The following is a 27,420-nucleotide window of genomic DNA, read 5'->3' as shown; positions in this document are numbered from 1 at the left end:
GTGACTTAAACATTGGCGGGGTCACCTCCAGAAGGTGGGAGCCTCGCAGGGCAGGGGCGACCCGCGATCAGTGCGTAGCATCCGGGCCGCGAGGGTCCTGCTGTGTGTACCCCGGATCGTGCGCGGCGCCAAACGACCCTCCCGGCCCCCCGGCCCCCCCCGCCGCGGCCACTGCCCCGGCGGCAGCAGCTGCACCAGCGGCAACTGCTCGCATCCCGGCCCCGGCTCGGGTTACTCCGCTCCTCCTCCAGCATCTAGGGCCAGACGGGGAAAACCTCTTTCAAGTTTGCAGCAAGTACTTTTCCTGGTGCGCAAAACTGGGGGACAGCAAACGCGTTGGTAACTGCCTCCTTTCCCGCGTCTCCACCTTTGCGCCTAAGCCAAGACTCCCAAGTATTGCTTTCTTCTGGGACGCTGCTTGTAGACTAACTGTGCTGTTTGGAACAGATTTTGTTTCTCCTCTGGCGTTGGGTGAAGACCAGGGAATAAAAGGTTGTGCTACAAAATCTGAGGATCTCAAGACTTAGGTAAGAGTTGGGCAAACTTAGCTCTGGCTGTCGGTAGACCTTGGCCAGACACAGGACGGTTTCTTATGGGAGGGGGCCACATTTGCCTTCACCGGGATATGCTTGTACAGCGCGAGGTGGGATGAGGTGGGCTCAGTCAGGGTTGTTTACGTGTGCCTTGCCAAGGGTTTGTTGTTGTTTGTATTTGGTTTTGTTACTCAGGGCTGTGTAGGGAATTCCTGGAGTATCTTCCATGGGGGTAAACCTTCGTTACGCATTTTATTTTGCATACCTTCTGCCTTGTATTGTGTTGCCTGTTTATTCCGTGTTGTGGGGGTGACATAGCTAGATGTAGGGAGGTTTAGGGGAATCAGACAGAGAAGGCAAAGCAGTTCCAGCGGGGCTTTTCCTTCCAGGTCAGCTTCGCTTCTCCCCTAAGACCTTGTTTTCTAAACTTTTCTTTTTCATTTACTTATTATTCAAATTGTGCAGGTAACACAAGATTCTCCCTCTTCCTGCGTCCTCAGGGTCATTTAGGGGAGTCAGGGTTGCTGGCCCACTTTGGTGATTACATCAGAGGGGTCTCTTCCTTGTCAGAAGTGCTTTTTTCACAGGGAATGTTCGGAGGGAAGGTTCTTCAAGTCATAGTTACTTATTTAATAAAGATCTATCCTGGGTTGGTCCTTTTCTTTTAAAGTTCTTTCACCTAAGGAAATATTTTGTCCTCATTTTCCTTCTGGAAGTATTTTCCTTAATGGTACCTTAATGAGCAAATACAGTATGGTGATATCTTTGATACTTCTTTAGAAAATATCCTACTCTGCTCAGAAAGTTAAAAGTTTAGGATTTTATCAGCCAAAAGGTTCTTAGACAGGGAAAACCATGTGAAACCAAGGTGGAGGAGGACAGCTAATCATTCCTCCTTGGTTCTTCTTGCCTTTCTCCTTTTATCTCCTAGGTCTCATTTTGTACGTGACCTTCCCAACCAAAGATATTTCATTCTTTATGAACGCGAACACTGGGACCAAATCATTTTTACAAAAGATTCCACCTTCCTGACTTGATATTCTGGTGCGCTGTGAGAGGTCAGCTTGTTGGTACTTTTTGTTTTGCTGTTGAAAGGTCATAGAGTTCACTAGCCTGGAGTGCCAGCCCTGGCACTAGGCAGCCTGGGTTCACGTCTCAACTTGGCCACTTTTCAGTTGTGTGATTTTGGGCAAGTTACTTAATTTCTCTATCATCATCTATAAAATCAGAGTGATAATAATAGTGCCTGTATCAGGGAGTTGTTAAAAGGGTCAGGTGAGTCAGTGCATGTGAAGTGCTTAAATCCATTGCCTTCAAGTTGATTCCAACTCACAGTGACCCTGTAGAACAGGGTAGAACTTCCCCATAGGGTTTCCTAGGCTGTAATCTTTACAGAAGCTGACTGCCACATCTTTCTCCCAGGAGCGCTGGTGGATTTGAACGCGGTCCTTTCAGTTAGCAGCTGAGCTCTTAACCACTATGCCACCAGGGCTCCTTTGTTAAGTATCAGCTAGTGTCACTATTGGGGGTGGGCAGTGGTGGTTCAGTGGTAGAATTACTGCCTTCTGTGTGGGAGACCTGGGTTCGATTCTGGCCGGTGTACTTCATGCACGCCACCCCCTTCTGGGCAGCGCTTTATTCCGTTGTACATGGAGTTGCCATGAGTTGGGGGGCGACTCTACTACAGCTAACAACAAAACATTGTTATCTTTATTATTATTCTATAGCTTACAACATAAACTATTACTATGTGGCTGCAATATAACTTTTATTAGCTATTAGTAAACATGAGCTGTTAATCCTGGTTAGATGAGCTTTGGAGGCTGTGCTCATCTTCAGGCTTCACTCCCACCTAGGATGTACTGTGTTATCTAACTTAGCTCAGACATGGTCTTTGTATTGCTTTCTGGTGGGGCGTGTGTTCAGTGGAAAGAAAGGGGCATGTGATGGTAGCTGGGGTGGGGGGCTGTGACTGGGCACTAAATAGTGATCGAGAGTGGCTAGCAGGTGGAAAATGTACACTCAGTTCACAACCTGTATACCGCCTTGGAAAATCCTTATATTAATATGCTTCCTTTAACTTATTTTAAAAGACCATTCAATAAATAATTACTAAGCATCTATTACCTCCTAGGCACTGTTCAAGGTTCTATCTTATATAAGTCATTTGGCTTCATTTTTTAAATGGATATGCTTGAGTATTTGCTTTTTTCCTGCCCTCTTGGGGGTTTATGTAATGCTGTAAATTAAACCCCGAATGCTTTTTAGTTGTAATGGTTTCAATGCCCGTTAAAATGAACACCCCCTATCATTGAGGAATTGAACAGAGCATTCAGCGTGACCTTAAACAGCTTGCTTCTCCATTTAGGTGTCTGTTTCATCACGCATAAGCTGGTTTTGAGAGGTGAGGCAGGAACTGAATAATCTCCAGTGTTCCCCGTGGCTCTAAAATCTTTATATTCACTACCTTGCTGCCTCGGTGGTGGTTTATGGCATTTATTTTAGGTACATAACTGATGTCACTTCCATCTTTGCATATTAATTTAATCAAAGTGAGTAACGATACTCATAATTAATGAAAAGGGAAAAGCATTTAGCTCTGCCCCCATTTCATCAGCTATTCTCAGACTTTGATGTACATTAGTATCGTTGGGGAGGATTGTTGAAAATATTAGGTTGAACTATGAAAGATTGTTGATATTTGATCTTTTTTGACCTATATAAAATGATAGTTTCATTTGGTTCAACCCGACATAAATCCTAACCTCCTCTGGTTCGAATTCAGTAAGTCTTGGGTGGGGCGGGAAAAGCCTGCATTTTCCCAAGTTCTGCAGGTGATTCTCATGCAAACGCAAGTCACACTCTCACTTGGCAGCAGTGGATTTACCTCCCTCATGATTGTCTGCTTGTTCTAATACCATATTTCTGAAATACAAATCTGATTATACCATTCCCTTGTTTAAATCTTTGATGGCTGCCCAGCTGGTGAACATCAGTGTCACCTGGGTGCCTATTAAAGATGTAGATTCTCGAGCTTTGCCGCACAGGTAAGGGGCAGAAATCTGCACTTTGAGCAGATCCTCAGGTGGGGTGGACCTCAGATCACATCTGGAGAAACACTGGCTAATAGCATAAAGCCCAACCTAGTTAACGTGATACACAAGACCACTGTTCTGCTAGGTTGCTTTTCTCTGTTCCCCAGCCTTCCAACCCCAATGTTCTTCTTCTTGTTAGCTGCCATCAGAATCAACCCCATTGTGATCTGTAGGGTTTTCATTGGCTGATTTTTTTGAAAATAGGTGGACAGGCATTTCTTCCTAGTCTGTCTTAACTTGAAAGTTCCTCTGTTCATTTCCATAGCAACATGCAAGCCTCCACTGACAGATGGGTGGTGGCTGTGGCATGATGTACCTTGGCCAGAAATTGAGCCTGGTCCTCAAGGCAAGAATCTTGTTGTTAGGTGCCATTGAGTTGGTTTCGACTCATAGCGACCCTGTGCACAACAGAATGAAACACTGCCTGGTCCTGCGCCGTCCTCACAATTGTGGCTATACTTGAGCCCATTGTTGCAGCCCCTGCGTCAGTCTATCTCGTTGAGGGTCTTCTTTTCTGCTGACCATCCACTCTACCAAGCATGATGTCCTTCTCCAGGGACTGATCCCTCCTGATAACGTGTCCAAAGAACGTGAGGCATAGTCTCGTCATCTTTGCTTCTAAGGAGTATTCTGGTTGTACTTCTTCCAAGGCAGATTTGTTCGTTCTTTTGGCAGTCCATGGTATATTCAATATTCTTCACCAACACCACTATTCAAGGGCATCAATTCTTCTTTGGTCTTCCTTCTTCATGGTCCAGCTTTCACATGCATATGAGGCAATTGAAAACACCGTGGCTTGGGTCAGGTGCATCTTAGTCCTCAAGGTGACATCTTTGCTTCTTAACATTTTAAAGAGATCTTTTGCAGCAGGTTTACCCAATGCAATGCGTCCTTTCATTTCTTGACTGCTGCTTCCATGGGTGTTGATTGTGGATCCAAGTGAAATGAAATCCTTGACAGCTTCAATATTTTCTCAGTTTATCATGATGTTGCTTATTGGTCCAGTTGTGAGGATTTTTGTTTTCTTTATGTTGAGGTGTAATACACATTGAAGGCTGTGGTCTTGATCTTCATCAGTAAGTGATTCAAGTTCTCTTCACTTTCAGCAAGAAGGTTGTTTCATCTGCATAACGCAGGTTGTTAATAAATCTTCCTCTAACCTGATGCCCGGTTCTTCTTTATATAGTCCAGTCTCTTGGGTTATTTGCTCAGCATACAGATTGAATAGGCATGGTGAAAGGATACAACCCTGACACGTACCTTTCCAGACTTTAAACCATGCAATATTCCCTTGTTCTGTTAGAACAACTGCCTCTTGATCTATGTACAGATTCCTCATGGGCACAATCAAGTGTTCTGAAATTCCCATTCTCTGCAATATTATCCATGATTTGTTATGATCCATGCAGTTGAATGCCTTAGCATAGTAAAACACAGGTAAACATCTTTCTGGTATTCTTTGCTTTTGGCCAGGATCCATCTGATATCAGCAATGAAGTCCCTGGTTCCATGACCTCTTCTAAATCCACCTTGAATTTCTGGCAGTTCCCTGTTGATATACTCCTGCAGCCCCTTTTGAATGATCTTCAGCAAAATTTTGCTTGGATGTGATATTAATGATACTGTTTGATAATATCCACATTAGATTGGGTCACCTTTCTTGGGAACAGGCATAAATTTAGATCTCTTCCAGTCACTTGGCCAGGTAGCTGTCTTCCAAATTTCTTGGCATAGATAAGTGAGCACTTTCAGCATTAAATCCGTTTGTTGAAACATCTCAATTGGTATTTCGTCAATTCCCGGAGCCTTGTTTTTTGCCAATGCCTTGTTAATGTTCCCTAAATACATTGTGCCTTTCACTCCTCCTTGACCAGCTGTGTCTGCTGTTCTTTCTGCTAGGAATGTCATTGCCCTGCTTTTCAGTCTAACAAGCTACTTCCAATTCATTCATCCTTCAAGATACAGCTCAAATAAAACTTCTTCTCTGAAGCTTTCTCTCATTCTCTCATATAACTTACGGAAATTCCACGGGAGTTCCCACTGTACTTTGTGGATAGCCTTAATATACCATGTATCACATTGTATCAACTATGTTTGTTAAGTGAATATCTCTCACCTGGTTGGTGAGTTCATCGTTTCCTATTCTAAGCCCTTACACAAGTGGCTGGTATATAGTAGTTACATAATAAATGCCTAAAAAATGTGTAGAAAAACGAATGAATCTATGAGAGTTGGCATCTAATGAAAGTGCAGATAAAGTGGTTGAGGACAATGACTAAGTACATACTGAGGGTTGTGGAGAAACCAGTAAAGAATTTACGATTTAACTTGTGGACATTGTCTATAATGTTAATAAATCTGCAGTAGACAGAAGACAACATAGATTTATAAGGTGATTTATAAAATTTCAAGTGCCCCTGAATAATGTTACATGTTCAACATTGTAGCAGGTACTATGGAGCTGTTTGGCTGATACAAGAGCTAAGTTTATCCTTTGGGACGGTTTTAGTTGTGAATGGCAGTGTCAGGGTGCTGAAATGGAAACGCCGATGTCAGTAACCAGTTTTGCCTTGTGTTTTTCAGTTTCTAAAACACTTTTGTATCTGTTTTTGTGTTTGATCAGGAACACGGTGACTGGTTCAATACTTATTCTCACTCCTACCTTGGTACAGAATGCATTCCTGAAAATAGACTCAAAGACTGTGCAAAAGCTTACATGCTATAAGGAATGTTGGTGCTAGGGAGCCGAACACAATATAAAATCCTCTAATTATACCTTGCCATTTAGGCACACCTTTCAGTATATACAGGTAGTCCCTGAATTCCGATGCATTTGAGTTACAGCCAACTGCACTTAGGACTGTCCTTTTTTTTTGTTTTAACACCTTATCATTAGTAATATGTACTACATACAGTGTTGCAGTGTGTAATATGATGATGTTATCATTCTCATGCCAACACCCAAAGACAGATAGACTGGATTTATAAAGAGACTGATAATAAAGGGCAATAATAATGAAAACTGAAAAAAAGAGGTATTTGATTTACATCAGAACTGACTTACCAGAGACAAGGGAGTGAATCCTGTCATAAGTGGAGGACTACGTGTACTCCTGCCATTTCATTAACTTTCTTTAATTTTGGTCATTTCTCTCACAGTTGAAAACAGTTATCCTGTTCAAGTCCAGTAAATGCCTGATTGAGACTGAAGATTTGCCATTTTTGGCATGTCTAACAACTTCCATCTTAGTCTGATTTATATTGAGTTTATGAGACAAATACTTCCCATAATTGCTACTAGGTTTTTAATGTTCCCATTTCTGCTCATTTTTTAAATAATGGAAATATGCAATAAAATCTGATTAAGTGACCAAACAAATTTTAGGGTAATGCAAAGATGGTGATGCCTTAGAAATTTAGCTTTTGGCTCATGGGAAGCTCCACCATAAAATAAACATAACAAAAAGTCCATTCATGGGTTGGTGTGTAAGTCTCCATGCCATAGGGCATGGCGGTAGCAGCATCCAGGCATGAAGTACAAACACCCAGATTGCTTGGACTTCAAACAAAGCAATAATAAGACCGCCTGTGCTCTCAATTGCTCAAGGATATTTAGCCAGTTTTTAGTTTTAAAAATTAGCTTATTTTTTAAGAGTTAACATAAAATTCTTTGGATTCTGTTGATTTGTCTTCCTTTTCAGTTCTATTTCTAAAATGAACTTTTTCTGCCTTACTTTAAGCCTAGATTATTCTCTGCCAGGGCTTTTGCAACAGTCTCTTAACTGGTTTCCTATCCTGCTTATTCATTCTACCACTCATTCACTCACTCACTCTTTCTTTCTCTCTGTCTGAATTTCCCACAATTTTATATCTATCTCTTGTCTCTCTTTTCTACACTATTTAAGATTATTTTTCACTGTGATCATTGTAACCCCTTTTTAAAAACACATATTTTTTTTCCTAATTGAAGATTTTTTATTTTATGTATGGAGTTAACATTGTTTCTTTTGTTAGGTAGATGTCTTAGATAATCCTTTCATGGACGATCACTTAGTCCAACCTGATGAAGCCCATATCCCTAGTGTACTGAGGAAAACACTGGCAGCACATACTGAGGCCATATTTCCGGATCAGACCATGCTGGTTTGAGCACACACAGCAAGAGCAGAAATCTTGGCCGAATTTTTACGAGTAGCTCCACTTAGAGGTGCTGGTGACCCATCTTGCTTTGAGGGAGGCACCAAGGCAAAAGGCATTTAAAAATATTTATTGGAGAGAATTAATTTATACCAAAAAAACACCAAACCTAGTGCTGTCGAGTCGATTCCGACTCATAGAGACCCTATAGCGCTTAATAAAAGACCTTCTCATACTATGAGGAAAAAAATAAGACACAAGCCAATGTTATTTTATTACATGGAACTCATTTGTAAACTGCAGGTCAAGGTGTGGTTACTGCTTGATAATACATACTGTGTGCCATTCGCCAATCTGGGAAATGTGAATGTGATACTGTATCCTGTCATTATCGCTGTTCATTTCTAGTGACTTCCTCTCCTGTTTCATTTCCAATGATTTATACTCCTAGATGAAGAAACTATGGGAAGCATTTAAACTGCCTCAATTTCCTACTCAGAGGGCGATAAATTGCATCCTCCCTTATTTCAGCATGGAAAGCCTCATCTTGATAGGTCCACGTGCAGGATATTAAAAAAAAAAATCTGTTAAATACATCTCATCTTTGGGAACAAGGAGGTCCCATCCTAGAGGAAGACTCTGTCTTGCTGTTAGCATCCTGTCCGACCCCATGAGCTGTACAGATTCGGTTAGTTCTAAAATCTAGCCACAGGTGGTGGTTCCTATGATAGATCTTTTTAAATACCTTTGGGTAAAAAATGATTTTGTTTTAAAAAAAGTTTTTTTTTTTTTTTTTTAATAGAAAATTGAAAACCAAAGCACACAAATTCACCTTGTATCTCATGGGACAAAATGGAACTATGAAATATTTGTTTTGGGCCCATGGGATTAACCGTACAATCAAAACAAACAAAAAGTTAAATATCCACCTCTCCACATTAATATCTTGAGAAATTTTTTTTTTTTTTAAATTTTGACATAGACTTGATGATAAGATGTAACTTTTGCTTTTTAAAAAAGTAATTGGTTTGATTTTTACTTTTGCTCCATTAGGTATTTATTAGGTATGCAGAACATGGGGATGAGTACTTGTGGAATTACCAAGAAATTCTTGCCTTCACAAAAAATCTAGACTAAAAGATGCATCTGGCCATGTAAGGTTGGATTTGGTAAGGGTCACGTGGGCAGGAGAGGGCTGTGTGGGCTCCACTTAGGTTTCCTGGCAGTGTGGGGCCTTGATGGAGACAGGACTTGAATAGATTGAGAGGGAAATGGACTGAGCAGGAATTTGAAGATAGCTTCAAGAAACAGTGGTTAAACCATTTGGCAGGAGTGGTCAGTTAACATTTGAAAATCATTTTCTTATTTTAGGCATAGGGCAGTAGGACCAGATTCTACCTGCCCCCATCCCACAGTGTACACCAAAGGAAGCCATTGGGTTACACTGCTAATATTTTATTATAAACACCAGATATGATTTGTGGCACCCTAATTTTTTTTTTTTTTTATTGAGGTTTAACTAAATATTGACTGGCATTTTCATTCCATGAGAAAATTCAAGATGAGAAAACTGTTATTCCTTTCAATCAGTATGAAGATTCTTGGGGCTGGGGTGGGGACAGGGCTCATGTTTCTTCTAGCATTGTCTGGATCGGAATTCATGTTTTCCCTGAAGACAGTTCATTTAAAGATTGTCTTGCCATACCACTCTTCTGCCCCTTTTAGCATGAAGTTACCCACTGTGGATATCGCTCTGACTCCTTCACCTAATAAGATACCACCAAACGTGTGGTTCTGAGTAGCTGTCTTTTAAGGTTTGGGACTGTGGAGGAGGTTCACATCTTAAAACTTTTAACTAAATATTAAGCATGCTTGTTTTTTAAAAGTCACTTGCTCATCCCACCACAGGAACTCTCTCCCCACCCTTTTCCGAAGGCTACAACCTCGGCCAGGTTGCTGCAGCATCTCCCTCTGCTCTCCTTGCACCTCCCCTCTCCTTGCTCGTTGCTGACCTGCCCCCCAATCCCTATGATCTTCTGAGGAGCTGTTGTTATTTTTAAAAATTCCCCACCTCCTTCCCCACTGCCTTGGTGCCCTCCTCTTTCTCACCTGTCTCTTCTCACCCACTCTAAAATTTGATGGTATCAAGTATTTGCCCTTTCAGTATCCTCCCCACTTCCGGTAGATCCTTTGAACAGACGTGCAAATTTGGGACCTTAGTGATGTTAGAGATGTTTGAGGCATCTGTTTAGCTTGTGTTCTCAAACTTTATGGGCAAGAGAATCACTTGCAGATACTGGTTCCACCTTCCGTGATTTTGATTCAGTAGGTGTGTGCCTTTCCAAGAAGGTATTCTGATGCAGGCCCACTGTGGATGCGCTCTAAGCCTTGTTAGGAGATAGTGCGCCATTCAAAATGCATGCCTTTTTTTTTTTTTTAATATTTTAGTGGCTTGGCCAGCGGGGGTCATGGAGAATAGCTGGTCTGTGAGAATTTGTGCTTCTCCGTCTCTGCCTGGAAGGGACAATGGCTGTAACACAACGCTGTTCATGTGACAGCCGGAGAAAGAGGCCCATTGTTCAGGGTTGGCTGATGCTCCATTCGACTCCGGCCAGCCGTCCAACGGAGCTTGGTAGCCCCAAGGAAACAGACACACTTGAATCGGAGAGACAAAAAAAGGAGGTCAAGGCCTTCCATAGTTAAACTACTTGCAGCAATGTGTCAGAGGTAGGATTTGGGGAGGGAGAAAAAGGGATTTTGTGGAAGCATCATTAATCTGCTGGCGTTAGAGAATGAGACATGGCTTTAGAAGAACACAAGTCTATTAGAACTCCCAGTTTATCTTTGGCCGCAGGAGAATTGTTTCCTCCTATGGCTCACTGACTTGTTTTATTACTGATTTAAAAAATAAAAAGGATCTCCCACTGTCCATGATAGGCAAAGACACATTTCTCAGCCTCTTTTCCCCAGGTTTATCAAGACAGATATCTGATCTGAAAGCCCACCTAAATTAAGTCCGATAGCCTCTGAGAATGATTCTTTGTTCCGGGGAATAGTCATCCTGATGTATTAATAATTTCCTTCCAAATCTACATTCATGTAGCAGTTTGGAAGTGGAGGAATTTTTGAGTTTGAAACACAATTAAATCCTTTAGAAAGTTATAATTTATTTGGACAGTTATGAAGTTGGGGGCTTTCCAGATGTCACCCCCAATTTCCAAACTGGATTCTTGCCCTGGAGGGGAGGGATTATAAACTTCCTATAAAGATATAATTCTGAACTCAACAATTGGCTACATTCTTTGTGTTAGAAGAAGATTCAGATTCAAGGTCACAGCGTTAGCGAAGGTCATAGACTTTTCGCACACGATTGTTCTGTTAGCCTGATTACTCCTTTTATGAAGAAGTATGTCATTCATTCAGCCTGTGCCTCTGGGTTTTTTTTTTCAAAGGGAGCCTTAGTCCTTAGTTCCTGTGAATATTTGTAGTTTTTTTTTTTTTTTAAAGTAAGGCACAGTGTACAGATTTGAGTGAGGGAGAACAGGGAGAGCCTTTTCTGGATGTGATGGGTTCTGGAGAGCCCATTTACACTCAGTTTTCAGACAGCTGGTGCTTTTTGGCCGGTAGGAATCCTATTGTCTCTGAGATAAGAGGTTTCCTGACTGGAAGTATTTAGCTTAACAAGGTTTGTACCCAGGAGAGGGCAATATATGCTTTGCTTGTGGTCACTTAGAGCTCCTTGTAATTAAGTCTCCCATTGCACCTTGATTATAGGCTATCATTTTAAATCCATTAAACAAGGGAAGACCTGTGAGTTGCAGAGAGACAAGTGGCTTTATTTTCGTCATTATGTTTCCACTCCCTCTCCACCTTGAAGTTTGTTTATACTTTACTAAGCGGAGTTTTGATTTTACCAATGCTTATAGATGGATGCCTTTGAAGTGAAGAGGAAGAAGAGACTGTTCTTTGCAATGACAAAGGATTCTGATTAATTAATTTTCAATTTGTTGTCATTAGGCCTGTTCATTTGGCACCATTTGTGTTTTAGAGATGTTTACCCTTCAATGCTGTGAGGAAGAAACTTTTGTCGAAAAATCGGTAGATTTTATGTTGTCTTTTGTTGTAGTTGGTCATGTCGCAAATAGTACTTTTTTACTAAATGCTTTTTTTAAGGCATAGAATATTTGTGAAGAAATGATATTGTATCAGAAGTAAGGAGGGCATCTGGAACGCTGGTAATGCTCTGTTTGATCTGGTGCTGGTTACATGGGTGTGTTCAGGTAGTGAAAAGCTGTTGAGCTGTGCAGTTTTTGTTTGTGTACCTTTTTGTGTGTATGTTGTACTTCAATAAGAAGTTCAAAAATGTAAGAAAATTAAAAATTAATGCCCCATGTTTAACATAGAATTCAAGCTTTAGCAGTGATGAAGAGTAGTAACTGGAAACCCCAGCTATCTCGTAATTTGGCTACTAGCTGGTCAGGGAGGACCTGGAACTCCTAATATCCATTAAGTCACCCTTACTCCCCTAGCATGAAGAGCTGTGCATCAGAAAGCAATGGACCAGCAGCCTTTTATGCATCAGAAAGCAGTGGCCCAACACCCTTTTAGGCAATTATTTTACTTTTCTAGACAGCAAATGAAATGCCTAAAAGGTCAACATATTAGCAGAGCCCCACTTTTTAGAATCTAGAACAGAAGCACCACTCCAAGTAGGCCAATTTGAAAGTCGTCTCATTCCCACTCTCCACCTTCTTATTGGGCGTTGTAATCCATTAGGAAAAATATCTGGAGAGAAGGAGTCTCTGGAACGTGGATTTTTTTCTGAATCTTTAGGTGTCATCTCTTCTGAAGTCTAACACTGGAATGTTTTATTTTTTCTCTCCTTTTTTTTTAATTGGGACAAAATGGTGTGAGGTGTGGGGTCTGTGGCTCATTACTCTTGCTTCTTTCATCTATCACCTTCTCAGGTCTATAGTGAGCTACAGGTGCATACCTGTGAAGGTGGAATAGCCCTATGAGCAAAAGAAGCTTCTGGAACCAGTGCAACCTCTGGTCCTTTTTCTGTCTAGAGAGCCCCTGTCATCATTAGATTAGGGCTGGTAGATTATACTAGTGAGGGTCATTGTATATGTAGCACATCCAAGTTTGTGTTTATAATATGGAGCAGGGAGATACAAATGGAGCAAATAGGTGCAATTTTTTTCCCCCAAAAGGAGTTTTGGGTCCTTGGCTTTGAAATGGTTATAGCATGGCTGTGGAACGTCTGAGTATCCATTATGTACAGTTCTTTTGGGCCATTGTTCTTAAAGGTTAAATGTTGATTTACACAAATACATGCAATTAAAGTCATGAGCTAAGAGACAAAAAGAGTTCGACTGCCTGGGTTCTTAAGCTCTAAGCCTCTTTTTCATCATCTGTGAAATGATAATAATGGTATATACTTCAAAGAGTGTTGCATTTAGCATGGTAGTAGGCACATAGTAAGCTCTCAGTATATATTTGTTTTCATTATTTTACATCAAACAGTGTTAAAGTAGAAAAAAATAATTACCATATCTAGGAATTAGGCCTGCTATGTTCCTTATGAAATAATTGTTCAAGCACGTAAATAAGATTATACTACTGAGGACAGTAATTAGAAAGTGTAGTCTCTGATGTAAAATATAAACTATAAGGAGTTTAAAATATTCTGGAATACAAAAACAGTTAAATTTACTTATGGGCAAAAGATCCGCAGTTTGAATCCATCAGTTGCTCCTATGGAAACCCTGTGGGGCAGTTGACTTTGTCCTGTAGGGTTGCTATGAGTTAGAATCAACTTGATGGCAACGGGTTATATCTAGACTATGGGATGAAGCTAGTAGTTAATGAATTTGGTCTTCATTAGTAAGAAAAACTAAGCAGATGTTTTGTATTTAGGTGAGATGTATCTGCATCAGTCAGTCCGTCTCTGTTCGTTATGTGTCTGCTATGAGCCAAGTCATTTACTGCATGTTGGAAAGAATATCTAAAAAGACGAGGCATGGCCCCTGCCCCCAGCAGATTGCCATTCCACTTGTGAAGACAGGAAATGGTGAGGGTGATATATTCTAGGTGAACCCATCTCAGATGAAAGAGGGATGTCTGTTGGTTTGGTGACCAGACAACACTTCCTGAAAGAGATTAGACTTTGATAACTGAATTTCAGATAAACAGAAAAGAGGAAGAGAGTACCCCAGTTGGTAGGAACATACAGGGCCAGGGTGAGGTAGGAAAGGTGGGGCAGGCAGGGATGACCAGAGTGTTTATATAATGGAATATCGAGAAATAAGGTTGGAAGCTGTGGAAGTCCTTGAAGGCTGTCCGTTGATGCTTAAATTAACCAGGCAGTGGGGAGCAAATGATTATCACTGATGACAACAGTGGAAAAGAAATAAAAATGAGGAAGACAGTGAGGAGGCTATTGCAATAAATTTCAGAAAGTTTAATACAATAGCGACCCTATGTACAACAGAGCAAAACACCGCCCAGTCCTGTGACATCTTCACAATTGTTGCTGTACTTGAGACCATCGTTGTAACCAACGTGTCAGTCCATCTCGTTGAGGGTCTTCCTCTCTTTCACTGACTTTACAAGTATGATGTCTTTCTCCAGGGACTGGTCCCTCCTGATAACATGTCCACAGTACATGAGACAAAGTCTTGCCGTACTTGCTTCTAAGGAGAATTCTGGCTGTATTTCTTCTAAGACACATTTGTTAGTTCTTCTGGCAATACATGGTATATTCAATATTCTTCGCCAAAACCATAATTCAAATGCATCAATTCTCCTTCAGTTTTCCTTATTATCGCCAGCTTTCACATGCATATGAGGCAATTAAAATACCATGGTTTGGGTTAGGTGCACCTTAGTCCTCAAAGTAGCATCTTTGCTTTTTAACGTTTTAAAGAGCTTTTTTTTTTTTTTTTTTGCAGCAGATATGCCCAATGCAGTGCGTCCTTTGATTTCTTGACTGCAGCTTCTACGGGTGTTGATTGTGGATCCAAGTAAAATGAAATCCTTGACAACTTCAATCTTTTCTCCATGTATCATGATGTTGCTTATTGGCCCAGTTGTGAGAATTGTTGTTTATGCTGAGGAATAATCCATACTGAAGGCTGTATGTAGCCTTTGATTCTTCATCAGTAAGTGCTTCAAGCCCTTTTCACTTTCAGCAAGCCAAGTTGTGTCATTTGCATTTTGCTGGTTGTTAATAAGTCTTCCTCCAATCCTGATGCCACATTTTTTTCATACAGTGCAGCTTCTCAGATTATTTGCTCAGCATACAGATTGAGTAAGTATGATGAAAAGATAAAACCTTGATTCACACCTTTCCTATTTTAAACCATGCAGCATCCTTCTGTTCTGTTCCAACGACTGCCTCTTGGTCAATGTACAGGTTCCTCATGAGACAATTAAGTGTTCTGGAATTTTCGTTGTTTGAAACGTCATCCATAATTTGTTATGATCTACATGGTCAAGTGTCTTAGCATGGTCAGTAAAATACAGATGAACATCTTTCTGGTGTTCTCAGCTTTCAGCCAAGATCCATCTCACATCAGCAATGATGTCCCTTATTCCATGTCTTCTTCTGAATCTGGCTTGAATTTCTGGCAGTTCCCTGTCGATACACTGCTGCAACCCCTTTTGAATGATCTTCAACAAGATTTTACTTGTGTGTGATATTAATGATATTGTTTGATAATTTCCACATTCTGTTGGATCACCTTTCTTTGGAATGGGCACGTATCAGGGTTTCTTCCAGTCAGTTGGCCAGGTGGCTATCTTCCAAATTTCTTGGCATAAACAAGTGAGCACTTGGAGCATTGCATCTGTTTGTTGAAAAGTCTCTGTTGGCACTCCGTGAATTCCTGTAGCCTTGTTTTTTGCCAGTGTCTTCATTGCAGCATAGGATTCTTCCTTCAGCACCATTGGTTCTTGATCATATTCAACCTCCTGAAATAGTTGAATGTCGACCAATTCTTTTTAGTACAGTGACTCTGTGTAGTCCTTCCCTCTTCTTTGGATGCTTCCTGTGTCGTTCGGTATTTTGCCCCTAGGATACTTAAGTATCGCAACTCGAGGCCTGAATTTTTTCTTCAGTTCTTTCAACTTGAGAAATGCTGAGCATGTTCTTCCCTTTTGGTTTTCTATTTCCAGGTCTTTGCACATTTCATTATAATACTTTGTCTTCTTGAGCTACTCTTTGAAACCTTCTGTTCAGCTCTTTTGCTTCATCATTTATTCTGTTTGCTTTAGCTGCTCTATGTCTCAAGTTTCAGAGTCTCTTCTGACATCTGTTTTGTTTTTTTCTTCCTTTCCTGTCTTTTTAATGACCTTTTGCTTTCTTCAGGTATGATGTCCTTGATGTCATTCTACAAGTCATCTGATCTTCAATCACTAGTGTTCAATGCATCAAATCTATTCTTGAGAACGTCTCAGGTGGAGTATACTCAAGGTTGTATTGTGGTTTTCATGGACTTGTTTTAATTTTTTTCAGCATCAACTTGAACTTGCCTATGAGCAATTGATGGTGTGTTCCACAGTTGGCCCTGGCCTTGTTCTGACTGATGATATTGAGCCTCTCCATCGTCTCTTTCCACAGATGTTGTTGATTTGATTCCTGTGTATTCCACCTGGTGAAGTCCATGTGTATAGTCTGCTAAACTAGACATGGAAAAAGAACCTGTTGCCTTTCTTCAAGGCAGTATGTAAATGATGCTTTGTAGTTTTGTTTGCACAGCTACTAGGGGCCGTTCAGAGGGCCTCATTGCAGCCCATCACTGCTGTAGAGTTTAATTTTTATGATGGTGATCATCCTGTAAGCTAACCCTCTAGTCCCTGTTGTCACCACACAGCACAGTAGTTTTTGTTTGCAGGTGTTGTGTTTTTATGAAACCCAGAGATCTTCTGAAAATGATCACCTAAATTGGCTTTTGAATTTCAAGTGTGTGCTTATGTATAGTACTTTTCACGAGGGACAGAACTTTGATCTTTCTGGACTTGCCAACATTCAAGTGTGGCAGGCAGAGACATTAACTATGTTCATCCAAGGAACAGTTATTATAGCTTGACCTAAGGAAGCTCCTGCCTAGGCAGGGAATTTGGAAGACCATTTTTCAGTTCTTGGCCAGGTTGTACTGTTTGTGAAAAGGAGGCTGTGTAATTAGGGCCTGATGATGTGTGGATTGTGAGTTTATCCACTGGCACATAAGGGAGACCGGTGTTTTTGTTGGTGAATGGCTGCCTGTGCTCTATTTCCTCTGATAGCAAATATGTCAGGCCCTGTCACTGCTGAAAAGGATGGCAACCCAGCCCCTGGGAGGCAGATTTTTAGACAGAATGTTCGTGAGTGAAGAAAGGGCTGTGAAAGCTGGGCGAGCTTTGTCTGTCTGAGAACCAGTCCCTTAAAACAAAAGCAGCTTCCCAATCTCTGTCTAAGAGTTGGACTCATCACAAGTAAAACCCCAGGCAGAGCAAAATTCTGTAGTGTGTGCTGGGAACTCCAGTGCCGCTTCGTCCATACCGCCCTCTCAGAGATGCAAGGAGACAACCAGGCCTCTTTGCTTCACGCTGTGCCTGCAAAGGAAAAGCCATAGGCAGTGGCTGTTCATCCTTTCTTTTTGGCTCTACAGTTGTTGGCAGCTGAGCAGCCAGGGAAAGCGAAGATGCTTATAGGCGGTCATCTTCAGGCCTCAGAATCATTGTTGAAGGCCCAGTGGGGAGAACCCATGGTTGGAGGAATGAGTTCAGGTGAAGCAAAGCTACTTAAGGAGCAGTTTACTTTTGGGAAGTTTCACTTCACTGACTCAGTTCAAGATTTATCTTAAATGTATACTGAGTTGTGGTTGTAGATGGAATTACCCAAGTTTGAAATTCCAGCATTACTCATGAGCATAACTGCCCACGTTTGGAATTGCATTGATTTAATTTTTTATATTCTAATCCTGGAGCAAATGGAAAAAAAAAAATTGTCCATGATGTAGATCTCAAGATCGGTGTCACTAACCCATTAAAATATTGTTATTTTTAGTAATTTTTTTTCTTCATGGCCTTAAATCCAACAAATAGATGCTTCTAGAATAAGAGCAGCATACTTTTTCCCCTAGATCTCAATGAGGTGGCTCCGAATAGTGGAAAGAGCACCAGATATAGAGCTAACAGATCTAGCCTTGAGTCTTAGCTCTGCTGCACTGTTTGATCTCAGGCACCTAAGAAAACTCGCCTGAACCTCAGTTTCCTTATTTGTAGAATGAAGGGATCAGAAAGGCCCTTTCCAACCCCATGAACTCATTCTAGGCCTAGGAAGCCTCTGGGGACATGTCCTGGGCTGTACGGGTACCAATGAGTGGGTGGGTGGGGAAGGGGGCGAGTGAGGGCTCACCACTGGCAGCGTCTAGAGAGAGCACCAGCTTTGCCTGAGCTGGCTGTCTGGCACACCATATAGCTAGACACCAACTTTAAGAAGCACAACTGTATGATTTAAAGAGTTTTCTTTTTCTTCTCCCTCCTGTGCCCTGGAGAAGCCAAGTGTGAGTTTTGGGACAGCTGTTTTCCAGTGGGCTCCTCCTTTTTGTTGGCTCATGGTTAGGGCACAGGCCTAACACTGACATGTGGAACTCTTTCCTGTTAAAGTATGACTTTAGCCAGGTCTCAGAGTTTAGCCAAATGCAGACCAAATCCAAGCCACCTTCTTCTATCCATGAAATATACATTCTCTTCCACCCCACTTTAATAGATCTTTGGGGGAAATGTCTAAAAATGAATTGCTCTCATTCTCTTTTTTGAACTTATATACAAATTAAAAAAAAATTGTTAGCTTTTTTAAAGTTTGTAAAATCTGATGTCTGCTTCTAGTCCCCAAGAGAAGCTGAAAACAGAGTGTCACGTGATGGCACAGGGCTGGGGTTCAGGAGTGTGGTGTGTAACCCCATTCTGCTTAGTGGCTAACAGGGCGCCCATTCAAAATCCCGCTGTCGATGAGTTGAATCCAACTCATAGTGACCCTATAGGACAGAGCAGAACTACATCATAGGGTTTCCAAGGCTGTAAATCTTTACAGAAGCGGACTGCCAAGTCTTTGTCCCGCAGAGTGGCTGGTAGGTTCAAACCTCAGCTTTCCAGTTAGCAGCCCTGCGCTTAATCACTACAGCACCATGGCTCCTTGACAGAGCACCAGGACTCCCTAATCCGTGCCACACGCAGTGACCCGAGCAGACCCTGCAGGAAGACAGAAGTTTTGCTATCCTCTCACAGAGCAGTTGCCTAGAATCTATTGTACAGCTGTGGCCTGCTTTGTTGGGAAGTGCAGCATGACTTGATCTTTTAATCTCTTTTCTCCCTATAGGTATTATAAAAAACAACTGGTCTGTAGCAGTACCTGCCAGAGGGATTGAGATCTGTGTTCCTTACTCAAAAAATTAATTTTAACTTCATTAGCAATTACGGGAAAAAATGAAACCCGAAAGCAAAGCTACTTTTCATGACCCAGAAAATCCACATTAAGGAATTAAGAATTGAAATCGAGGAAGACAAATTTCCTTAAAACCTCAAATGCCTTAGAACTTCAGACACAAACAGGCCCAAATCCTGAAGACCATTCATTCCAAGTTAAACTATTACACCGAAGTTTTGAATTCAAGTTGGCAGTAATGGAGAGACTGAATTCAGACATTGCACAAAACCCAAAACCCATTGCTGTCCAGTTAGTTCTGATTCACAACGACCCTATAGGACAGGGTAGAACTGCCCCATAGAATCTCCAAGGAGTGGCTGGTGGATCAAACTGTCGACGTTTCGGCTAGCTGCCAAACGCTTAAAAGACATCGCACAGTGGCTTCAAAATGTTTGCTGCCCTTTGGTTTCTGCTTGCATAAAGTTAAGAGGAAGTTAAATTGCTCTGTTTTGGTTTCTGTGTCTAGATTCTGGAGGGCGTGTCACCCGTTCTAGAGCTCTCTAGAAGAAGTACAGAGGCCCTTGTTTGAAACTTGGGTGGAATTCTGACAGATGATCCCTCATTGGAGGGTGTTATGGGACCAGTCTGAGACAGGATCATGTTGTTGTTATGTTTTGATGTTATTATGTTATGACAGTTCTCTCCTCCCACCCTTAAGTTCTAGCAACTGGATTACCAGTCCACGCGTGATCTATGGAAGAATGTGGGAACGTCTGTTTTAATCATGCAGTTGATTAAATCATGCAGCCATCTTTTACTTACTTTTTAGAACCTGGCTTGCTTTTAGATAACTCCTTTCTCTGTAATACCATGAAAACCGTTACTTGTAGAAATGTATATTCTGAAACCCACCTCTGTCCAGTTGATTTTGACTCGTAGTGATTCTATAGGGCAGAGTAGAACTGCTCCATAGGGTTTCAAGGAGTGGCTAGTAGATTCGAACTGCTGACCTTTTGGTTAGCAGATGAGCTCTTAACCACTGCGCTACCAGGGCTCTGATGGTGCAGTGGTTAAAGCAATCGACTGCTAACCGAAAGGTCAGTGGTTCGGAACTACCAGAAGCACCAAGGGAGAAAGATGTGGCAGTCTGCTTCTGCTGAAATTTACAGCCTTAGAAACCCTGTGGGGTCACTATGAGTGGGAATTGACTAGATGGCAGTGGGTTTAGATTTGTGTGTGTGTGTGTGTGTCTTCTGAAGGGATTTTGTTTCAAGATGGCTTGCTTTTACTTCTTTGGAGAGTGGCCTTTATATAACTTTAGAATTGGTTAATTTTACTTTTGCCATGTTCTACCACTCCTTTGCTCCTTTTCCCAAGTGGATCACAAAGGCTCATTTATGGATAAGGATAAAAGAGAGGGCGAGGGAAACATTAGTTTGAAAGTAGCCTCTGTCATTTATATTATGGTGACCAAGGAGAGAAAGGCCAGTGCCTTAGTTATCTAGTGCTGCTATAACAGAAATGCCAGAAGTGGATGGCTTCAATGAACAGAAGTTTATTCCCTCATAGTCTAGTAGGCTAGAAGTCCAAATTCAGGGCATCAGTTCCCGCGGAAAGCTTTCTCTGTCAGCTCTGGAGGAAGGTCCTTGTCATCAATCTTCCCCTGGACTAGGAGCTTCTCTGCACAGGTACCCTGGGTCCAAAGGACATGCAGTGTTCCCAGTGCCTCTTTCTTGGTGGTATGAGATCCCCATATTCTTCTGCTCATTTCTCTCTTTTATATCTCAAAAGAGATTGGCTCAAACACTATCTAATCTTGTAGATCCCATCAACATAACTGTTGCTAATCCATCTCATTAACATCATAGTGATAGGATTTACAACACACAGGGAAATCACATCAGATGACAAAATGGTAGACAGTCATACAATACTGGGAATCATGACCTAGCCAAGCTGACACATATTTTTGGGGGACACAATTCAATCCATGACAGCCAGATTTCCAAAAGTCTGCAGAATGTGGGAGAGCCCTTTAGCCATCATGACCACCTATTGCTGTTGAGTCAATTCCAACTCATGGTGACCCCACGTGTTTCAGAATAGAACTGTACTTCATAGGGTTTTCATGGCTGTGACCTTTTGGAAGCAGAATGCCAGGCCTGTGTTCCAAGGTACCTCTGGGTGAGTTTGAACCACCAACCTTTCAGTTAGTGGCTGAATGCTTAACTGCTTGTTCCACCCAGGGATGCCAGCAATCATGGCTAGGAGGAAGTTTATGACACCAAACTGGACTGCCGTTTGCCTAAGAAGGCTGAGATCTACTTCCTGAAGCCCTGTTTTTTCTCAGACTGGAAAGATTGTTGGAGATCGGGTAGACCCAGGGGCAAACATCTAGGAATTGGCCAAGTCTCCATCCCAAGGACACAGAGTTGCTCCACCTCTGATGTTTCTCCAAGTATATAGACAATGACTTTTACAAGTGTTCATTCCTTTTTGGAGAAAGCCATATATTCTTATTTTTATTAAATGTTGGTAAGACCTTTTTGTAGCTTAAGAAATCTTTTCCTTGCTCTCCCACTTATACTTTTTTCACTATTATTTCTTTGTAAAATCTAGTTGGGTTCATTGTGTTTTGGAAAAAGCATGAATGATAGATTTTTACATGTTGGTTTATTTTCTGTGCATGAAATCACTATTGATGGTAACCACACATCCAAAACATTGTAGATGATGTTTACTATAAAAAAGCAGTTTGACAGGGTGTCATAAATTTATATAAGCTCATCCTCTAAGGGCAAATTAAATACAGAGAATGCCTGAAGGACATTCTTTTATATACGGGATAGTTCCAGAAGAATGTATTTACATGGTGTATATCTTTTAGTTTTTTCTAATTAATTATTTCAAAGCCCTGAACTTCTGAGCCTCTGGGCTGTTGTTTACTTTAGACAAGCTGGCTTAGGTGTGTATTTGTGCATTTTTCTACCCAGGGTGTGTTCAGATGTGAGATTGTTTGCTGTAGCTTTCATGCTTGTATCTCTGGTCTGAGGAGTTTGCCGTATGCCGATAATTGCTGTCCTTGTGTTATTGCTTGTACAGGAAGTGACTTAAGATTTCTGCAGTTTTGGAAGTTGAATGATGTTATACTTTACAAACTGGTCAAAAACCAATTGCCATTGAGTCAGTTTTGACTCATGGTGACCTCACACGTGTCAGAGTAGAACTGTGTTTCCTAGAGTTTTCAATGACTGTTTTTTTTTTTTTAAGTATATCACCAGGTCTTTCTTCCAAGGCACCTCTGGGTGGACTCAAACATCCAACCTTTAATGAGCAGCCAAGCATGTTTAACTGTTCGTACCGCCCAGGGATGCCATACTTAGTAAAGGCAACCCTTTTAAAAGGAACTGCAATTTAACTAGTAGACCCTCACTTGCCTACATAAAATAATTGAAGGAATAAGTAAACAGCTTTACCAGGGACAGAAACAGTGGCTGTAAGTTCCTCTAATGTGTAGTTACAGAATGTGATATTAAATTTCTGAAATCTCATTTGGTTGTTGGTCTTCGAAATCATCATCTTTGTTCATCGGGCCAGGGCATACCAAGGAATCAGGTATCCAGAGAACTGACTTCTTGGTATTGTCTGTTGACTGCATTTTAAAGTCATCATTAGCTCAGAAGCTAGAAAGTGCTTTTAATCGGCAGCATCCCATCATAACTCCCAATTTTAATTGTCCCCGAGTAGACATCATAATAAAACCATAATAAAGCAATGTCTCAGAGTCTCCTAGTTGTCCCTTCTCATACTGTGCCTCTTTATCCTGGACTCCCGGCTCATACAATCGAGTCTGAAAGAGGGAGAGAAGCAGTGGTCAGAGCAAGCAGCCTAGGCCCTGCTTCCATCTTAAAAAGCACCAGGAAAAGAACTTTCAGCTGGCACAGGGGCTTGTGGGAGCCAGGCTTTGCTTGTTTGCCATGGAAATCCTGGTTGTAACAGAGACCGATGCCATTCAGACAGTAAGCGGGAAGCTGCTTTTATGGGGAGGCTTTCTTGGCACCGTGTCCGACATACACTCCAGTCAATCACGCTAAAGTGCCTAATAACAGATGTGGTAATTAAGCCTGAAGAACTGTCTCTATTTTTTCGTTTTTATCTCAGAGAATAACAAAGTGCCTCATTAAACCTCCAATCATGCTGATTTTTGAACTGGGCATACCAATGTTGTCAAAAATTACATCTCTGGAAGGCTTTCTTCTTAAGTCCTTAGTAGCCGAAGAGGGAAAGGTTGGATGAGTTTTGGCTAGGGCAGTTATGTTCTTTCCGCCTCACTCTTTGCCCTTCAATACCAAGACATATGCAGATTTCTGGGGTACAATTAGATTCCTGTAAGTACCTTAGATATAAATAAACAGTTTTAACTTTTTACATGCTTGTGTGAATATAAAATGCTGCCTGATTTTCTTAGGTTCAAATTACACTGCTTATAGCAAGAAATTAGCTTTCAATCTTAGAAAGGTTTTAGATAACCTGAGACCACAGTAAATTACCATATTTTAATAGAATAAATTATCTTGGAAAAAAAATTTAATTACATCTGAAAAGGTCTGTCTTTGATTGTGACAGTTTCTAAGGCAAATGTCTTCATTAAGTTTGTTTTTCTTTTCTTTTTTAATGGTGAGCAGGAGTCTGGCTCATCATTCAAGGAAATGAATCTAAGAATTTAATGACTAGGGACAGGTAGAAAAAGTGCGTCCTCAACAGTAAGAGAACATGGCTCAAACCTTTCTCTTGAGTCCTTCCTGGCTTGTTGAGAGCAGCTCTATATGACCGTGGGGCCGTGGGGAAAGACAGCCAATATGTGCGTACAAGTGACACATCTCTACATTGCTCTACTGGGTAATGTAGATTTGGAAGCAGCAGTTATATAATGGAGATGATTTTTTTTGTTTGTTTGCTTGTTTTTAATCCAGTGCTGCCAGAGGCAGAAAGATTTGGGCAGAGGGTTTTGTTTTAAAACACAATGAAAAGGCTCTAGATCTCATTTTGTAAAATTATTGATTCATTTCGTTGTCTCCTGATACATAATTATGATTTTTTCAGGAATTTTCCAAGATAATTTCTAGTTGACTAGATTCTTAAATTTAGCTGTCTTAACCTGACCTGAAGGCGCTCTGGTGGCACAACTGTTAAATGCTCATCTGCTAACCGAGAGATTGGCAGTTCAAACCCAACCTTTTCTCCCAGCTCCGTGGGAGAAAGACCTGATGATCTGCTCCCACAGAGATTATAGGCTAGAAAGCCCTATGGGGCAGTTCTACTCTGTCACATGGTGTCACTAGGAGTTGGAATCGACTGATGGCACCCAACAATAGCTTGACCTGATGAAGCCATAGAGCAGAATCAAGATTTAATTTAATTTTAATTCTTGTATTAATAAAGCATAAACTTGACCTGCTCATTCGATGAGCCCTACAAAGTACTTTGTGTGTATTTAACATTTGCACACACACACACACATGCTTACACATACATATGAAGGCAGTACTAACCTTATACTACTCGTATTTGTTTACTTATCTGATACCTAAAAATTTATAATAATTCACTTTTTTTTCTACCACATTTATCCATTTAGATATTTTCCACTACTGATGCCAAACATGTTTCTTGCCAAACATGAACACAAGCATGTACAGACTACAGTTTTTCCACATTAAAACTTGTTTTAAGAAACCTTTTTATATATACTTTACATCTAAAAGTGGGACCTTCTGAATACAGTAGGAATGACCTGTGGTTTAAGCAAGGACATTGTTCAGGATCCTTCAGTTACTGCAAAAGCAAAGCTTTTCTTTAAATAAGATGCAGTACAGCTTCCCCTAAGGATCGAAAGCTCTTCTGGGGTGTTGCAGCTCCTGTTACAGTTCCATTTCCACTGCTGGGGGAGAGATTTCTGTATGTTCAGAAAGATGCCTGTAAGATCTAGTGGAAACAGGCCGGGGAGGAGCGGCTCTGAGCTAAAGCACCACCTTCTGGCAGTATGGATCACTCCAGGTATTGTCTTCCAAAGTTGCCCAGGGCTCCTAGCTAAGGTTACCTGTTTTTTCCAGTTATGAGTTATTTTCTCTCTCACCGCACCCCTCCGGACTCATATAAAACTTTCCGAGACTCACAAGATACAATCCCCAGACTGCCCGTCAACTTCCCAGATCACTGCCCAATGTTAATATTGCAGGATCCATAATCCCCAGATTTGATTTATCTCAACGACTGTTGTTGCTAGTTGCAGTTAAGTCGATTCCATGTTTGCAGAGTAGAACTGCTCCACAGGGTTTTCAAGGCTGTGACCTTTTGGAAGCAGATCACCAGGCCTGTCTTCTGAGGCACCACTGAGTGGATTCGAACTGCCAACTTTTGGCTAGTAGTTGAGCACTTAACTTTGTGCCACCCAGGGCAACTAACAACCATTTATTTAGCATCTTTGATTTTATTACAGATAGGGAGCAAAGTAGAAATCGGGGAGGATTGGAAGGGGGAGACAGGACTAAATATGGGCTCTGTTTTCAAGGAGTATACAGTCTAGTTGAGATGGAATTGGTAGCATCAGAAGATGACTAGCACCCCAGGGTAACATACAAGTATCCAATGAAGGATGTGAAGAGTGGGTTCCCTCAGAGATTTCTATGCAGTTTCTAATGGAAAGACTGAAGAATATTTTTACTTATGTACTGAACACTCATTAATGAGATATGGGATGACAGGATAAATCATTGCAGAGAGAAAAATAAATTGACAAAAAGCTTATATAATGGTTTGAATTTCAAACAATTAGGAATGCTTACATGTTGACCTGAAGGAATTCAGAGAAACGAATCATAGACTCTCTTGAATTAGCAGGGTAGGAAAAATCTAATCCATATAGGAAATTATTCGTATCCCCCATAGATTTTTCAATTGAGGTAGTCTTCGTGTACTGCTTAAATTCATTAGATTTTTATTTTTCCTTTTTAAATCCAATGATTATAAAGCTTAAAACCTTGAACAAATGATAGTCATATAGTTTATGGGAATTGCTTCTTCATGAGAAGAAAATTATCGTATTCAGTGTGATGGGTCAACTTAATCTTGAATGCTTTCTGCTACCTGTAGATTCCAATATTTACAATCAAGTGAAGATGTTGCTATAACAGATTTTGAAATCAAAGAAATAATGAGAGTCAAGGGATTGAATTTATAATACAGGCAAAAAGGAAGTGATGTTTGAAAAGGGGAAGAAGGAAAGATTTTAAGGAAAATGTCATAACTTATAAATCTTTTGGCTCTGCTGAGTTCAGGATTCATCACTTTAGTTCAAATACTTTTAGCTTCCTTGGCTCAAAGTTCCCTTAAAAAGCTATCATAACCTACTTAAAAGGTTAAAGGTATTATTCTCATGAAAGATATAATTATGTTAATATTAATGTTACAGTTAATTTACTTATTTATTGTTAACAGCATACTTGGTGTGTATTTATGCCCACCTGTGCTTTTCATTTCCTTGCCTCTTATGGGTAATGTACAAACACTTAGGTATCTTCTGGTGTTCATTAAAATATTTTTTGACTTGTACTCACAACGTAACTCTCATTAAAGGCCGTTAACGACCTTAGTTCCTTCTCAATCCTAAGACTTCACAATACATGACTTCCATTCTTCTCCTTTTTGTCTTATTTTAAGCAAATATTTTGAATCACTTTATGAGGTAATTTTTCCTTTTTCTGAACTATGTTTATGTAACACTTGATAAGCACAGTTAAGCAGGGCGTAATAATCTGCTAATTTGCCCCTTTTTATTTGAGGGTTCATCCTGGGCTACTCCTAGACACTGTTTTTCTTCTAAAGTTTGCTGAGAAGGGTCCCCGTACCAGCACAGACACTAAGTCCCAGGAGTCATGCTTTTCAGACATGGGAATACAACACCTCAAAACAGTTCTTAGCACAACAAAAGGCTGCTGTTAAAAGTTTGGCTTCATTGCTCCTTTGTCCTGCCTCCTGTGGCTTGTCTGTGTTACTTCCTGCTGGCTTCTAGTGCCTGACTCCCAGGCCGTCTGGACACTTCCAAACACATGCTCATGGTCACCTCACCTTGCCTACAGCTGTGATGAATACCAGGTCCACAAGAATCATGACCAAATGCAGTCATGTTTAAGCGAAGCTACTTACTGAGACTAAACCAATGTCAGAGAAAAGAAAACCTTAA

The 27,420-nt window shown here is 40.9% G+C and overlaps 1 protein-coding gene across 1 annotated transcript in view; it reads left to right on the top strand.

Annotated features, from left to right (window-relative positions):
- Positions 1–253: 253 nt before the first annotated feature.
- The window catches only part of MEGF10 (multiple EGF like domains 10), a 179,121-nt gene continuing 151,954 nt past the window's right edge, over positions 254–27,420 (top strand). Inside the window, exon 1 of the mRNA XM_049873371.1 lies at positions 254–527. The gene's annotated coding sequence lies outside the window, so the exon portion shown is untranslated. The remainder of the gene's footprint in view (positions 528–27,420) is intronic.

The sequence above is a fragment of the Elephas maximus genome, chromosome 2 (assembly GCF_024166365.1).
Source record: "Elephas maximus indicus isolate mEleMax1 chromosome 2, mEleMax1 primary haplotype, whole genome shotgun sequence".
Classification (NCBI taxonomy): Eukaryota; Metazoa; Chordata; class Mammalia; order Proboscidea; family Elephantidae; genus Elephas; species Elephas maximus.
Note: the sequence above shows the minus strand (reverse complement) of the source record. Positions and strands in the feature narration are given on the sequence as shown.